At 46.9% G+C, this 16,988-nt stretch overlaps 1 protein-coding gene across 3 annotated transcripts in view; it reads right to left on the bottom strand.

Annotated features, from left to right (window-relative positions):
* ADGRL4 (adhesion G protein-coupled receptor L4) overlaps positions 1-16,988 on the bottom strand; it is a 918,866-nt gene that overhangs the window by 283,222 nt on the left and 618,656 nt on the right. The gene's annotated exons all lie outside the window — the stretch shown is intronic.

Genomic DNA, 16,988 nt, shown 5'->3' with positions numbered 1-16,988 from the left:
AGAGACTCATACAACATTAACTTCTAGTGTGTGCAGTTGATTAATTACAGATACTTTGATGTCCTGTGTTAGAAATTGGGTCTATATTTGGCAGAGGTATACACCCTTGTCCAAATAGGGACCACAATCCTATCAGGGTAAGTCACACACAATCCAAATTATCCTGTGCCCACCCTGTGGTAGCTTGGCACTGAGCAGTCAGGCTTAACTTAGAAGGCAATGTGTAAAGTATTTATGCAATAAATCATACAGTAATACAGTAAAACCACCACAGAAATACACCACACAGGTTTAGAAAAATATATGATATTCATCTGGTTAAATTAAGGTCAAAACGATAAAGATCCGATAAGTACAAGTTGAGATATCACTTTTGCAAGTTTAAAAAGAGTCTTAAATCTTAAAAATCAACAATTGTCTCTTGATTACACAAAATACCTGGTTGCATACTCATGAAGACTGCAGAGGAGGAGATGCGTGGAAAAAAGGGTGTGTGTTGGATTTTCTGATGTGGCACAGACAATGCATTGTTTTTTTCTACACTGCAAGGGGCTCTGCGTCATTATTCAGCACCCAGTCTTGGTTCCTCACTGTGATGTGGGGATCTTTTTGGCACCTAGGGATGATGCGGGGAAATCCTGGCATGCAAGAAGAAGTCAAAGGCATTGTGTTGTTCCAGTGTGGCGATGCGTTGATCCGGTAGGGCTGTGCATCGAATTTCCGGTCGCAAGGCAGGCGTTGCATTGAATCTTCACTCAGGAAGTCGGGCTTTGTTATTCCGGCTCAGCTGTGCAGTGATTTCTCGTTGCTAAATGGCTGTGTGTCATTTTCAGGCAGGCTGTGCATTGGTTGTCCCTGCACAAGGAGTTTTCCTGAAGAGATGAAGTCTTTTTGCCCCTGATACTTCAGAAAACAGGAGGCAAGCTCAATCCAAACCCATGGAGAACACTTCTCAGCAAAAACAGAGGGCAGCAGGGTGGAGAAGTGGGGCACAATGGTTAGAGCGGCAGACCCTGATGCAGAGATCTGGCCCAGGACCAGGGTTCAATTCCCACCTCACTGGGTCTTGGGCTCAATTCCCTTGGACCAGATAATTTGTGCCTCATGTAATTAATGGGTCCCACTCTGTAACTCTGGGCAATAGCTTGCTTAATCTCCACAACATCCCTCACAGCGCCTGGATGCCTGGCTTCACCCTGGGGCTGTCCAGGAGTGGGTGCCTCACAGGGAATAGCCGGGAGGGGTTCCACAGCGGTATGTGTACAGTGCCTTGAGACCCTAATGGGTGAGTAGTGCGCTGTACAAGTGCAAAGTTTACAGTTAACAACAGGGCAGCAATCCTTCTCAGCAAAGTAGTCCTTTAGTCAGCCAGGCAGTTCCTCTTGACAAGTTGCAGGTTCAGGTACAGAAGTGTCTGAGCTTGTGTGGTCAGAGATCCAGTTTATATATCCCAAAATGCCTTTGAAGTGGTGGGGAGAATTCAAAGAATGGTTTTGAAGTGCACAAGTTCCCCTATCAGTGCAGGTCTGTCTGCCAGGGTCTCAGTTGGGGGTTTGGCAGCCAATTGTGTGAGGGCAGGCCACGAGCCTTTGAAATGTAAGTGTCAGGCACTCCACCCTTCCAGCCCAGGAAGACCCTTTCAGTATGCAGATGAGTGCAGGTGTGACTGTGTGTTCTGTGTGTGGGGGTTTCTGTGTGAAATGCCCAAGGGAGTTGTCAACCAACTCAGTCCAGACGTTGGTTGGAGACAGGCTGTAAGGCACAGATGGATTTTAAGTACAGAGAAATGCTCTCTTTCTAAAAGTGGCATTTCTAAAATAGTAGTATAAAATCCAACCTCACCAAGTGGCAGGATTTTCTATTATTTTTGGGGACATACCAAATATGGCCTAGTTACACATTTCTGATCAGAATCTACCACTCAAACCGTATATGAGGGTAGTCCTAATACTATTCTATGAAAGGAGCAGGCCTCACAGTGGAGGAAAATGAATTCAGTAGTTTTCCACTACCAGTCCTGCATTTCACCGACATAGCACCCTGCCCTATGGGTTACCTAGGGCCTACCTTAGGGGTGACATATGTGTAGAAAAAGGAGAGTTTAAGGCTTGGCAAGTACTTTTAAATGCCAAGTTGAAGTGACAGTGAAACTGCACACACAGGCCTTGCAATGGCATGCCTGAGACATGGTTAAGGGGCTTCTTTAGTGGGCAGCACAACCAGTGCTGCAGATCCACTAGTAACATTCAATGTAAAGGCCCTGGGCACCTCCAGTGCACTTTACTAGAGACTTACAAGTAAATCAAATATGCCAGTTAGGAAGGAACCAATGTTACCATGTTTAAGGGAAAGAGCATATGCACTTTAGCACTGGTTAGCAGTGGTAAAGTGTGCAGTCCTAAAACCGGCAAAAACAGTGTCAGAAAAGTAGATGGAGGCAGGCAAAAAGTTGGGGTATGACCCACATATGGCTGTCAGGTCTAACATCCTGCCACAAAATTTGAGAATTTTGACTTATAATGAAAACCAAATTCAGCCAAGACACAGCCAGAGGGTGATAGAGAAGGGGGCAGAAAATGAGAGGGTAGACTTGAGGGTCACTGAGAATATGAGTGTATTAGCTAGAGCAAAGGGAAGAGAGGCAATCTCAGATATTATGTCAAAGAATGTCAGCCTACCCCCATCTTTATGGAGGTGACCTTGATATCAAATGCTGTAACCTGGAAGCACTGTTATCATCTTGTTTTATTACCAGAATTTGATGATTTGTGAAGCCAGGTTTCTTTAAAAAAAACATATCCAAGTCTGCTGCTGCTGTCATGTCTGCTACTTAATTCTCTTAAGTGCACTTCTGGTATGTGTAATTTGGACTTCATCTACATTTTACCGGTGAACAAACTGATTGTATTTAAGAAACACAGCATGGTAGCCATAGCACTTCCTGGCATTTGCCCTGAGCATTCGTTCCTTTTCGCATGCACTCCTAGTTGTGTTGATGTTCCATCACACTACAGCAGGCAAGCTTTCTATCTTGGTTTTTACTCTTATTATCAGTAGAACAAACATAAAAGACTCTGCCCATGTGAGTACACTGTGAATGCTGTGCATGTGAGAGTACAGGTTGCAGCACTTAGATGTTTGATCTAGTAACTTTGCCAATGTTTGTTAAAAGCTGGTGATAAGAATTGTAGTGAAGCAATACATTTTGTCTAAACAGCCACGATTTATCACAATTAATGAGTTTTTTTTATTAGGCCTGTATGGTGATAACAAAAAAGATAATGAATCTGATGATAAGTAGCAATAAGCAGTGAATACAAATAGTTTAGATTGTGTGTAATAGGCCTGCTCCTTAGATGAAGAGTACTTGTGTATTGTTTAACAGGCTTGATGACAATAGGTTGTATACACATGAAACTTCCTATTTGCCTTAGCCTGTTTTTTTCCTGGTAGAATTATTTTTTACGTAGTATATAAAGGATAGGTTATATTGTAGGAACTATGTTTAAACTTTTTCTTCCTTGATTCTATTTTGGGCTTGGTGTATTTTCTCTTTGTATGGTTTTAATTAATCAAACAAAAAATACTTATCTAAAGATACTCTAAGAAAATGCTGGAGAGGGTCTAAATATAGTGTATATGTTAAATACGGAGCACAAGCCGGGGTAGCAAATTTTTTCCATGTATTTTAATGCATAAAAGAAAAAATGCAAATTACAAATAAAAATGTACTAAAAAAAGTTTACTTGACATCTAACAAAAAATAGGAGATTAGTTCTCTTTCAGTTCCACCTCCAATGCATGAACACTTTTCCAAATGTACACTATGAGATCCAAGAAGATAAACATGTTGCTAATGTAAACATTCGACCTTCTAAAATCATATATCACTGCTGTAGTGTTTACAGCTTCACTTGGATTCGCTAATGGCTGGTTTAGGCCTTCGAAAAATAACAATTCACACAGGGTGAACGTGAATCGTTTAAGAGTAAACCTACTACAAATTTTTTTTAAATGGACAGTCTTAGAGAGTTGCTACTTCATGTGATTGGTTGGCTTTGTATTACCTAACATTCCTACCCTCTGCTGTTAAGACACCCAGCCCCAGATTTGAAGTGTTGAAACTTCGCAGGGCAGCAAACAAAGTTGCTGTGCTGCTTGAACTGGAGCAAACAAACACAAATGATGGATGGAATGTGGAACCAATCAAACATTCACCCCCATTCACAGATCTGTGTTTAATACATCAATTCTTTTGCTCACCATGCCACCCCAGTTTGGACCCAGCCATATGCAAATCAGTCTTGACCCTGTTCCCCATGGGAACAGTCCAGCCCGAACTGCCAGGCCAGGTCCTCCCTGGACCGGAAACAAGAATCCTGGGACCGGTTTCAGGGTATCACCCTTCATCAGCCAGGCTAGTTTGAATCCAGTGGCACAGTGGAACAAAGAAGTGGTGCAATTAAACTCTTGCACTGTACTGGCTCACTTTCAGCAGCCATGCGTCAACGTTGACACCCTTGACCCATAGTGCCAGGTGTTTGCTTGTCTACAGCATAATTTTTGTGTTGAAATAGTCCCCCGTGCGGCACAAACACGATAGGATAAGGAAATTTCCTCTCAGTACATGTTTCAGAATGCAGCACATGTCAAAGAGAACAAAACTAGGAGAAATAAAGGTAATTTCTCTTGTTATGCCAACCACTGGGTGGTGCAGTGTTTTTTGTCTCAAATTCATGTCTACAGTTCTTTGTAGAGATGAATTTGTGTCAAAATCCATGGGTGGGTGCAAGGCAGAGCACCCCAGTAGCACAAGCCAGCACACGTTGCTTCATTGTATTAGTTTTGGTTACAAACCAATGCAATGCAAATTGCCATTTGTGTTGGTTTGTACATATCAGCTTGAAACTCAACTTGGACAAGACAAGACCGAAATCCTCTTAATTGGCTCCATCCCTTCCACCTGGAATGACTCCTGGTGGCCCACAGAACTGCGAAACACCCCTCACCACGGACCATGCATGCTACCTGAGTTTCATCCTGGACTTCTCTCTAGCCATGACCCACCAAGTCAACGCAGTCTCATTGTCAGGCTTCCACACCTTCCGACTCCTGCAAAAGATTTTCAAGTGGATTCCCTCCGACGCAAGGAAGACAGTCACCCACACACCTATCACTAGCAAACTTGACTATGGCAACACAGTCTATGCTGGCATCACCAAGAACTTTCAATCAAGACACCAAAGAATCCAAAATGCAGCAGCAGACTCATCCTGGACATCCCCCTTCACAGCCACATCTCCTTCCACCTCAGAGACCTGCATTGGCTCCCAGTCAACAAGTGCGTCACATACAAACTCCTGATCCACACTTACAAGGCACTGCACAACATAGGACCGGCATACCTCAACCACTGACTCGCCTTCTACATCCCCAACAGACATCTCCATTTTTCCCAGCTCGCTCTTGCAGCCGTCCCCAAGATCTGGAAAAGCACAGCAGGAGGAAGATCCTTCTCCTACCTAGCAGCCCAGACATGGAACCCGGTACCTCTCAAGCTCAGGCAGACCACCTCACTGAAGCAATTCAGGAAGAACCTGAAGGCCTGGCTCTTTGACAAACAGCACCTTGAGACCCTAAGGGTGATTAGCAGCGCTTTACAATTCTCTGATTGATTGGTTGATTGACCTGAACGTTGTGTTAGATCTGCGATAATAACTTAAATATAAAGTAACACAAATTCAATGAAAAATCTTTGTGAATTAGTCCTTGATATATTGCACATCGTGAGAATTTTTCAAGAGGGCCTCACCTGCTATTCTGTCAGAGTGTGTGGGAATATTACCATGGCCTTTTAAAGGATCTACATAGCTTTGTAAGAGTGAGTATGGTCCTTCACAGACCCACCTTCCCTAATTGTTTCCCCCTGGCTTTCAGTGATGGACTGCGTGACGGAATTCACCAGTTAAAAGCCAAAATGCATGTCCTTGCTGTACTGCTTCACTCTGTGCCCCAGAGCACTGGGGTCATATTACAGATAGTGCCCCAGGAGTGCAAAGTGTGTGTGCAATGATTTTTGTGTTCCAAGAGCACTACGATATTACAGAAGGTTCAGCAGATGCTTGTGTAGCCCCATCTGTAATACTGATAGTGTTGGCGCACATATAGTACCAGCGCTATCTTTAGATGGTGATCACTAATTTGCATAAGGACGTGGCCCCAAGCAAATGTGGAAATCACTTTGCCTCTGTGCCATATAATGGATGCAGACAGAGAGGCACATATGCCATTAAGAGGCACATGGAAAGTATGCAAGAAAAAATGTGGCACACTGTAAATTCATTCCCTGAGGGTATCCCTCTGAAAGGTTGAAAGGATGTCCCATGGACCCCCTCAGACATCCCCCTGCAGGTGAGTGAAGTCAATCACTGCACCTGCCTGTAAGATGGTCTCTCTCCCTTCTTCAAAGTGCAGGAAGGTTGCTGTCTGCACAGAGATTCACAGAGTGGCTGTGAAGCATCACTTTGTATTTCGCTTAATGATCCCAGGGCAGTGTGAGTTTGAAACTGCCTTGGGGCAGTGCATTCTTCATAATGGGGCACACTGTTACTGTTTGCACCGGGTGCAGTTGCTTGAAGGTGCAACGTGGAGTAAACAAGAACAGCGCACCCTATCAGTGATACGGGCCCAGGAGGCCAGAGACTCTATAATGATGCTGGACTCATCTGCTGAATTGAGTCAGAAAGATAGCATGTTCCCCAGTGGGGACAGGAACAGGGTCAACAATGATTTTCTGATAATCATGGTGCATGCAAATATAAGGTATTATAAATTATTACAAAGTGGAAAATATTTAATCAATGTATTCAGGAGGCCGAAGTCCATAATGCTATGTTACAAATTGATGTTGTCAAAGGAACACAGAGGACATATAACTTATGCATGGTGTGCAGCCCAAAATAATCAAATATTAAAGAACTTCTTAAAAGAGTCAGACAGTACAGAATCCACCCATCCAAAATGAAATTTAATTATTTCAGGCAGGAAAGCTTCAAAATGTGATAAAATGTATCTTCCTCTTCATGTGGTCTTAGACATGATAACAACAATTTCATCAACTAGATTAAGTAGCATCATCTAAAATGAAATTCACAAAATTCAGGGCAATATCTCAAGAAACCTCCGCTACAATATACCTATGCATTTAATGAGGATGATAAAAAGCATGAAAACCCATTTTTTGTCAAAGTCTCACAACTTAATGTGTCAGGTTATTTTTCACCATGGGCAATGAAATTAGGCAGGTTTTCTCCTTCTTTTCTTTGTTCTTTTCTATTCATCTTGGCTCGAGATGCAGTATTAATAGCAAAAACAACCTCTAGGCTGATGTCATACTGATGCTAGTTTTGCACCTAGAAAATCACTGACTAAAGGATAATTCTAATACAACATTGTTCTCTCATCCTTTTTTGTGGGTCAGACCCAATGAGAAAGGGAGCTCTAACACTTCCATAAGTATAATGTATTGCTAGGGTAAAAGAAAATATTTCAAATGTTTTAGCAACAACAAGAAATACATGGGGTTAAAACTTATCAAAGATTTGCTCAAAAAAGACAATATGAAGCCGCTGTATTAAAAACATGATTTAATACAGCAGGATGGGCAAAACTGGAAGATATGTCATGCAGTGAAAATCACAGTCTAGTTGAACTAAACATCCAAAACATCACCAGTTCTCGTTCTCAAATTAAAAACTAGACGACGCTTTAAAACTTTTTTTAGAAACTATTATAAAAGGTGGATGATAACGAAGATTCTTTGCAGATGGCCAGACATGACACAATTGAAATGTGGCCTACCTCAAACACAACGAAAGAGGACTAAGACCAAAGTATATCTAGTCCTCCATGGAACAGAGAAGTGTGCTTTTTGGACTAATCATGTTGACAACAGACCCATACATTCCCATCGAGGTGCTGGTGTGTTGAAAAAACAGGATAAGGATCAAAAGTAAAGACATCTGGTGCAAGAATGGGAACAGAGATAGAGAAGTGTTAAGTTCATTTGTGATTTGGTAGTGGAAAAATACCGTACCATCTAGACCTGGACAGTTTGAGACTTGGAAGATGCTCCACAAGAGAATATTGACTGAAACCTATGACTACTCAAAATACAGGCCACTAAAATGCTTTTCTGACCCCACAACACTTCAAAGTCCCATTAGGGAGGCCTAGGACCCCCTTGGAAATATTCAGAGCAGGGCAAAACTAGAGGCTAAAGATGCAGTGAAGAATTGTGTTGTGAAGTGTGCAGGTTATGAAGAATATCTAATCTGGCTGAGCACTTAAAACAGGCAAAGGAGACTTCAGACATATTAAAACAATATGTAATCAAACACAAACCCAGAGTCTATCTTATACATTACCCTTCTGGAAACAATAAGGGGAGAAATATCTGTGATCATTAGCAGCAAAAGCCTTGCCACTGCATCATATGACAACACTATTTAAAGTACCATTGATCAGAGAGAACCATTTGGAGGAAAATAATGAAATGTAAGATAAGAGTGATGAAGCAGAAGTAGGAGGTAAGCTTGAGTGAAAACGCATATTAAGGCTGGTGGGAGAATATGAGAGTATGGATCACCACAGTAATAGAACAAAAGTATGACTGTAAACTAAAAAGAAATCATTGGATACTTCTATTAAAAATCTAAATGACACAATATCAAAATCTTTTTTTATTTTGTATATTTTTATGAGGTTCAAGTTCCTGCATTGGTAACTAAAAAGCATGTAGGCATGAATCTGGAACAGTTAGTGAAAATTACGCAATAGATCATCTAGTGGAAAAGTTGAAAGGAAATGCTTATTAGAGTTCCTAAGAATAATTCAAGTATGTAGACATCACAAGTCTGGTAGTCTTGGATTTAACATGTAAAAATGGCAGTCATATTAAACCTGGCAGCCGCATATACCTGCAAGGACTCATCACATGTGTGAATGGTCCAGCTGGGGATGTTTCTATGTATCTGCTCACCAGGAATGGTGGTGCCAGGACCAAAAGCCTTTTGACACCAAACAGGGCAGTTTAAAAGCAGGAGAGGTTTACGGCGCGTGGTGGGCAAGGGGGTGGAGAAAAAATAAAAATAAAAATAGAAAAAGATTACCTGAATCCGCCGCCGCCACCTCCGTGCAGCTCCTCTTTCCTTTGCTGCAGGCACAGGCTCCCAGCCTGTCTACGGCCAATATGAACGCTGCTGTCATGCTGCTGGAAGCACAACAGCAGCCTTCAGATTGGCTGGAGCTCACAGCCACGGGGCTCCCAGGTAGACTGGGAGAGTCTGCCGGCTCTCTCCAACCGGGTACTGCATTTCTGGGTTAGACAGAGCTTAGTGTGCAAGTATGTTTGGCCGGCCTGAGATAGCCAGCAAAACATACATGCGCACTGAGGGGGAGTGCTGAGCACTCCCCCTCTGTGCTGGTCACAGTCTGTGGCCCCACTCCTTCTACAATAAAATGATAAGAAACACAGTTTATTATTGTTTTATTGTAGAAGTTTGGCAGCTGCTGCTGCTGGTGGGGGCATGCAACACTCTTCCCCCTAACGGAGGAACCGCCCATGTTTAAAAGACAACTGTGAATTTGCCCTAGGTGCAATAATTGGAATGCTTATATTTTTTACCCACATTCCCCCTTCAGACAAAAAAACTGTTGTACAGTGATCTTCTAAACATACTGAAGCCTGACATGCAGTGTTTCATTCATCAAAGCCCAGGATTACCACTAGCAGGTCATTAGGGAATGAAGTGCCAGGTTTTATTGCCCCTTTAAGTTTCAGCTCACCTGTGATTTCCAGCTTTGTTGGTATTTCCAAGAAAACGTTTCCTTAATTTTATTTATTATTTGTTTTTGTTAGTATGACAGGGTGTGCACATAATAAGTGGTAGAAAGGTGCAATGAAATCCCAAAAATCAGTTGTTTGAGACTGATCAGCATTACTTCTCTTCTGGTGTCATTTAGTTTTTGTACACTAACACTCAGTGGCTCTACGGCACTTGTAGAATAGTTATCACTTTTTCTTATTTCTGCCGTATTACATCCAAACGTAAGATAATCAACTATTGGATAAATAGGCAGAGTGATATTGGCAATATGTGTGATACCCTTATGTACAAATCCATATATTTTGTGCTCAGTGAAGTAGCAGGCCAAAACCTATACTCTGAAATGTTACCTCTGCTATATAAGTTTTATTTGCAGAGATAAGTAATGAGTAAGTTAGTTAAAAAGGAGCAGGTTCCGTAAGAAAAGACAAAGGACTGTTTTTCAATGAGAAGATGGGGAGAAGAATACATGGGATTCAGGGGAAATGAGAAATGAAGCACTCTCTGTTATATAAAATAATGTATGCTATAAGATTAGCTGTAATTGAAGCCACTTCTGCAACCTTTCCTCTTAGAACATCTTCTTATTATCATTTTAAGTGTTGTCACATCTAGCCACTGCCCTCTCATTTTCTCGATAAAATGAAACACAGCAAGGAATAATGACAGATCATGGCCTGGGAATCTTTTTTTTTTTCTCTTCTGTGATTTTTCTGTGCTCAGAAATCAATTCCCTATCCTCAATCAATCAATCAATCAATCACAACATTTGTAGAGCGCACTACGTACCCATTAGGGTTTCAAGGCGCTGAAAAAGGGGGGGGGGGGTGCTGCTACTGGTCGAAGAGCCAGGTCTTAAGAAGTCTCCTGAAGGTGAGAAGGTCCTGGGTCTGCCGCAGGGAGGTCGGGAGGGTGTTTCAGGTCTTGGCGGCAAGGTAGGAGAAGGATCTACCACCGGAGGTCTTGCGCTGGATGCGGGGAACGATGGCGAGGGCGAGGTTGGCAGAGCGGAGTCGGCGGGAGGGGACGTAGAAGTTGAGTCTGTTGTTCAGGTAGGCTGGTCCGGCGTTGTGGAGTGCCTTGTGAGCGTGGGTGAGGAGCTTGAAGGTGATCCTCTTGTCCACGGGGAGCCAGTGGAGGTCTTTCAGGTGGTGGGAGATGTGGCAGCGGTGGGGTACGTCGAGGACCAGTCGGGCGGAGGCGTTTTGGATGCGTTGGAGGTGTCGGATGTCTTTTGCTGGGATGCCTGTGTAGAGTGCGTTGCCGTAGTCTAGTCTACTGCTGACGAGGGCCTAGGTCACCGTTCTTCTGGTTTCCGTCGGGATCCATTTGTAGATTCTACGGAGCATGCGGAGGGTGTTGTAGCAGGAGGAGGAAACTGCGTTGACCTGCTTGGACATGGTGAGGGTGGAGTCGAGGACGAAACCCAGGTTGCGTGCATGGTTGGCTGGCGTTGGCGGGGGTCCCAGCGCGGTGGGCCACCAGGAGTCATCCCAGGCTGAGGGGGTGCGTCCGAGGATGAGGACCTCCGTCTTGTTGGAGTTCAACTTCAGGCGGCTATTTCTCATCCACTCGGCGATGGACTTCATTCCCTCGTGGAGGTTGGATTTGGCGGTGTGTGGGTCTTTGGTGAGGGAGAGGATGAGCTGGGTGTCATCGGCGTAGGAGAGAATGTTGAGGTTGTGATGACGGGCCAGTTGTGCGAGGGGGGCCATGTAGATGTTGAACAGCGTCGGGCTTAGTGAGGAGCCTTGGGGTATGCCGCAGATGATGTTGGTGGCTTCGGAGCGGAAGGGTGGGAGTCGGACTCTCTGGGTTCTGCCGGAGAGGAATGAGGAGATCCAGTTGAGGGCTTTTTCTTGTATTCCGGCTTCATGGAGGCGTGTTAATAGGGTGCGGTGGCAAACCGTGTTGAAGGCTGCGGATAGGTCCAGGAGGATGAGGGCTGATGTTTCGCCATTGTCCATTTGCTGTCTGATGTCATCTGTGGCGGGGAGGAGAGCAGTCTCGGTGCTGTGGTTACGTCTGAAACCGGACTGGGAGGGGTCCAGGATGGAGTTGTCCTCGAGGTGGTGGGTAAGCTGAGCGTTGACGATCTTCTCGGTGACCTTCACCGGGAAGGGGAGGAGGGAGATCGGACGGAAGTTTTTGAGGTCGTTGGGGTCTGCCTTGGGTTTCTTGAGGAGGGCGTGGATTTCGGCGTGCTTCCAGCTTTCCGGGAAAGTTGCGGTTTCGAAGGATAAGTTGATGACCTTTAGAAGTTGGGGGGCGATGGTAGAGTCGGCTTTGTTGTAAACGTGGTGGGGGCATGGGTCTGCAGGGGATCCTGAGTGGATGGAGTTCATGATCTTGCAAGTTTCAGTGTTGTCTACGTGGGTCCAGGCGGTCAGGCGGTTGGTGCAGGTGGAGTTGTCGGGGGTGGGGTCTGACGGAGGCGTGGTGTTGAGGCTGTCGTGAATGTCGGCGATCTTCTGATAGAAGAAGGTGGAGAGGGCGTCGCAGAGTTCTTGGGATGGTGGGATGTCGTTGACGTTGGCGCTGGGGTTGGAGAGCTCTTTCACGATGCAGAAGAGTTCTTTGCTGTCGTGTGCGTTGTTGTTCAGGCGTTCTGTGAAGTGGGATCGTTTGGCGAGTCTGATTAACTGGTGGTGCTTGCGGGTGGCCTCTTTGTGGGCTGCAAGGCTGTCGGTGTGTGTTCGAGAGCCATTTCTTCTTTAGTTTCTGGCAGACGCGTTTGGAGGTGAGGAGTTCGTCAGTGAACCAGGCGGCTTTTTTCTTTTCTTGGTTGTCGGTGGACCTCTTGAGTGGTGCGAGGGTGTTGGCGCAGTCGTTGATCCACTGTCGTAGGTTGAGTGCGGTGGTGTCTGGGTCGGTGGAGTGGGTGGGCGGGTTCTGGGCGAGGGTGCTGGTCAGCTGGTCTTCAGTGACTTTGCTCCAGCGGCGGTGTGGTGGTAGTTGGGTGCGGTGGTGTTCGATGTGCTTCTTGAATGTGAAATGGTGGTGGTCGGTCCAGTGAAGTTCGGTGGTGTGGTTAAAGGTGACGTGGTTGCTTGCGGAGAAGATCGGATCAAGCGTGTGGCCGGCGATGTGGGTGGGTGTGTTGACCAGTTGTCTGAGGCCGAGGTTGGAGAGGTTGTCGATCAGAGATGTGGTGTTGGCGTCGTTGTTGTTGTCCAAGTAGAAATTGAGGTCTCCAAGGAGGACGTAGTCCGTAGAGGTGAGCGCGTGGGTGCTCGTGAGGTCGGCGATGGAGTCGCTGAAGGGTGCTCGTGGTCCTGGGGGTCGGTAGATGAGCGTTCCCCTGAGAGTGGTGTTGGGGTCAGTGTGGATCCGGAAGTGTAGGTGTTCGGCGGTCTTGAGGGTGTCGTCTGTGTGGGTGTGGATTTTGAGGGTGGATTTGTGGGCGATGGCTATTCCTCCTCCGATTCCGTTGGGGCGATCCCTCCTGGTGATCTTGTAGCCGTCTGGGATGGCTCTGGCGATCTCAGGTGCTGAGGAGTCGTTCCACCAGGTTTCGGTCAGGAAGGCTATGTCTGGGGTGGTGGTGTCGAGCAGGTCTCAGAGCTCGATGGTGTGCTTGCGTGTGGAGCGTGTGTTGAGGAGTATGCAGTGGAGGTGGTTTGTTGCGGTTGTTGCAGGTTTCCTTGTTCTGTTCGCAGGTGAAGTTGCAGGTGTGGCAGGAGAATGGTCCCTTGGTGTTCTTTGGGGATGACTGGAAACATGTTGTGGAGCAGCCGGGGTTGAGGGCGATGAGCTGGTTGGCCGAGTAGCGGCGTCTGGTGGTGCGGGGGTCATGCGGACCAGGGGGGGTGGCGCAGGGCGCGGTCCAGGCGCGGACGGGCTTGCCTCTGGCGCGCCTCTGGTGCGCCAGCGGCCCGCTCGCTGCGCGGACGCGCAGCACCAGCCATTAAGAAGGGAGGGGGAGGGGGGAGGGAGGAGCAGCTGGGAGGCGGGAGGGAGCGGCGAATGGGGGCGCGAGGGGGCGGGGCCACAGGGAGGCAGCAGCAGGGAAAAGCAGCAAGGGGGAGCGCACAAGGGGCAAAAAGCGGTTACAAAAGTCTAAAAAGGCACAGATGGAAGCAAAAAAGCACAAAAAAGCAAGGCACAGAATACAGAATACAGTCACAAATACAGTGAAAACGGCACAATGCACACGAGTCTAGCGACGCTTACCAGAAGCCCACTAGACACCAGGGATGAGGCGCAGGGGATGCCTGCGGGTGGAGGAGGGCCTCGAACACGCTAGCAGCAGCGTGGGCGGGGGTCAGGGACACGGACACAGCAAGGTGGTGCTACGGACGTGGGGGTGCGAGCTCTTGAGCGAAATCCTCTATTTTCTTATCTATTCTTCAACCTTTTGCATGCAGCATTTTGACATTCAGGTGCTCATTCCAAGTTTGGCGGTCATATCCAACGACCCCAGTGCAAAAGGCAGCCAATACACTGCCAGTGATGGCGGAGTGAAGCCTGCTGCATTACGAGTGACCAACACAACACGGCCAAATTGTGAGCACAAAAAAAATTGTTGGCCCAAACGACGGAAATAAGGAGGTAGTTGCACCACTGCCACGGCAAGAAAATGCTGTCTGCCAAATTCTGATACACAAATCAACAACACGGAAACCAACAGAGCGGTAATCCATTGGCGGTCCAAACCGCTGCAGCAAAATAAGTAGCCACCACCGCAGCAACACTGCACCAGATAGGATAACACCAATAGCAACACCTGGAACACATACACACACCTGTCCACAGCACAACAAAACACACCCCCATACATACCCAGAACCCTTTGCAAATAGAAACCCTGACAGACTGAGAGAAGGACGCACTGAAAGGAGGCACTGCACCTAGATACCACAGACACCATCATACTAAGCACACAGCACACAACACACCACTGCGCACACACTGCAGAGCACATGCACATACCATTACACATATTCACAACTACAAACAGCAGACCCACAATCCCTGCACACCATACACCCCCACCCACAACACAACCACCATGGCCCCACAAAAAAACACAGATTCTCAGAAGAGGAGCTCAGGGTAATGGTAGAAGAAATGGCCAAAGTGGAGCCGAGACTGTTTGGATCACTGGTCCAGCAGACATCAACAGCCTGGAAGAACGACTTATGGCAGAGGATAGTCAACAGGGTGAATGCAGTGGGGAACCATCCACACACAGGGGAGGACATTAGGAAGATACATACCATTACACATATTCACAACTACAAACAGCAGACCCACAATCCCTGCACACCATACACCCCCACCCACAACACAACCACCATGGCCCCACAAAAAAACACAGATTCTCAGAAGAGGAGCTCAGGGTAATGGTAGAAGAAATGGCCAAAGTGGAGCCGAGACTGTTTGGATCACTGGTCCAGCAGACATCAACAGCCCGGAAGAACGACTTATGGCAGAGGATAGTCAACAGGGTGAATGCAGTGGGGAACCATCCACACACAGGGGAGGACATTAGGAAGAAGTGAGCAACTTTAGGGGGAAGGTACGGGCCATAGCTTCCAGGCACCAAGTGACCATCACAAGGACTGGTGGCGGACCACCACCTCCTCCCCCAGAAATGGCACAGTGGGAGGAGATGGTCTTGGCCATACTATATCCGTAAGGGCTGACGGGAATCGCTATTGGACTTAACACAGGTAAGTCTACTGAAGTCAGTGGCCACCATATCTCTGTGCACAGCATGTATCCCCACCACCTTCTTACCCCCTCAAACCACCTGAATGTGCACAATCCCATCATTGGCCCTATAACCACACTTACATGCCACATCTCCCCACTGACGCCATTCCCTCACAGCCCAACCTAGTGCATGTATGCCTCACACAGCAGAAAGTACAACAACTACCACAATGCAACTCTCCCTACCCTTGCCTGACTGCTACGTCCATATCAAATCTCTGCAATTGCACATTAATCCATGTCACTCTCCATCACCAATATGTGGTAGGAATGCACATCAGTACATGGCAATGACAGTAGCAAGACATATCTAAACTGTACTGCAAATTAGGACCATTGCAACCTTCCACTGATGGGAACACAAGCAGTGGACTGCAAAGTGTCAATGTCATTACTACCCTGCAAATACAGTAAATGACAGCATTCAACCATGTGTGTCACTGCATAAATAACATCATCTTACACTATACCTCTCATCTCACAGGTCTCCCAAGTACTGACACAGAACCGAGGAGCCTAGTGACAGAAAGACGAGGCATGGATGCAGCACCAATAGGGTGGGATCCACATGCAAGTCTGGATTCAGACAATGAACCTGGCCCATCAGGCAGGAGTGGTCAGTCCACTGCCACCAGCCTCACCCTGCCCATAACTCAAACCAGCTCCCCTGTGGGAGCCAATGCACAGCAGAACCCACCTTCCCATACCTGTGTCCCAAGGTCACATCAATCATCAGTGTGCCCCATAGGACAGGGGCAAGAGTCAATGGTCCAAACCCAAGACAATGACCGTCCTGGTGTCAGTCGGAGGGGGCACACTGCACCAGGGGCACATGCACAGGAGGCAAGGGCCAGTGAGAGGACAATTGTGGGACAAGGTACGAGGCAGGTCCAGGACACCACTGGCCAGGAGGCTGTCTCCAGGGACCTGGGAGCCTACCAGCAAACCCAGGACCAGTTGGGCCAGATACTCACCACCTTGCAAGACACACAAAGGCTGCAGGAGGAATACCACCAGGAGGCCAGGCAGCAGTGGCAGACACACAATGCCACCATGGCCTCTATATTCTGGGAGTTCAAGGAACTCAAATGTATCCTGGGGACACCCAACAGCAGGCCCAATCCAGTAGTCAGTCAACACCACTGCCCTCAACATCAGCACCTGCTACTGGAATGGAGGCACAGGAGGAGGACCCAAAGGACAACAGCACCCTTAGCCCTGCAGCCCGAGGAACCCCCGTAAAAGAGGTCACCCATCCAGACACCCTGCAGGACCCCAGGCCAAGACCAATCCCCCCACCAGGAAGTGATCCCTCTTCTGAAATGTCACCCTTGTGTGCCACTGTAACACCCTGTTGGCTGTCCAACACCAAGGTCACATAAT

The sequence above is a fragment of the Pleurodeles waltl genome, chromosome 4_2 (assembly GCF_031143425.1).
Source record: "Pleurodeles waltl isolate 20211129_DDA chromosome 4_2, aPleWal1.hap1.20221129, whole genome shotgun sequence".
Lineage (NCBI taxonomy): Eukaryota > Metazoa > Chordata > Amphibia > Caudata > Salamandridae > Pleurodeles > Pleurodeles waltl.
The sequence above is the reverse complement of the archived record's forward strand: the minus strand, read 5'-3'. Positions and strand labels throughout refer to the sequence as shown.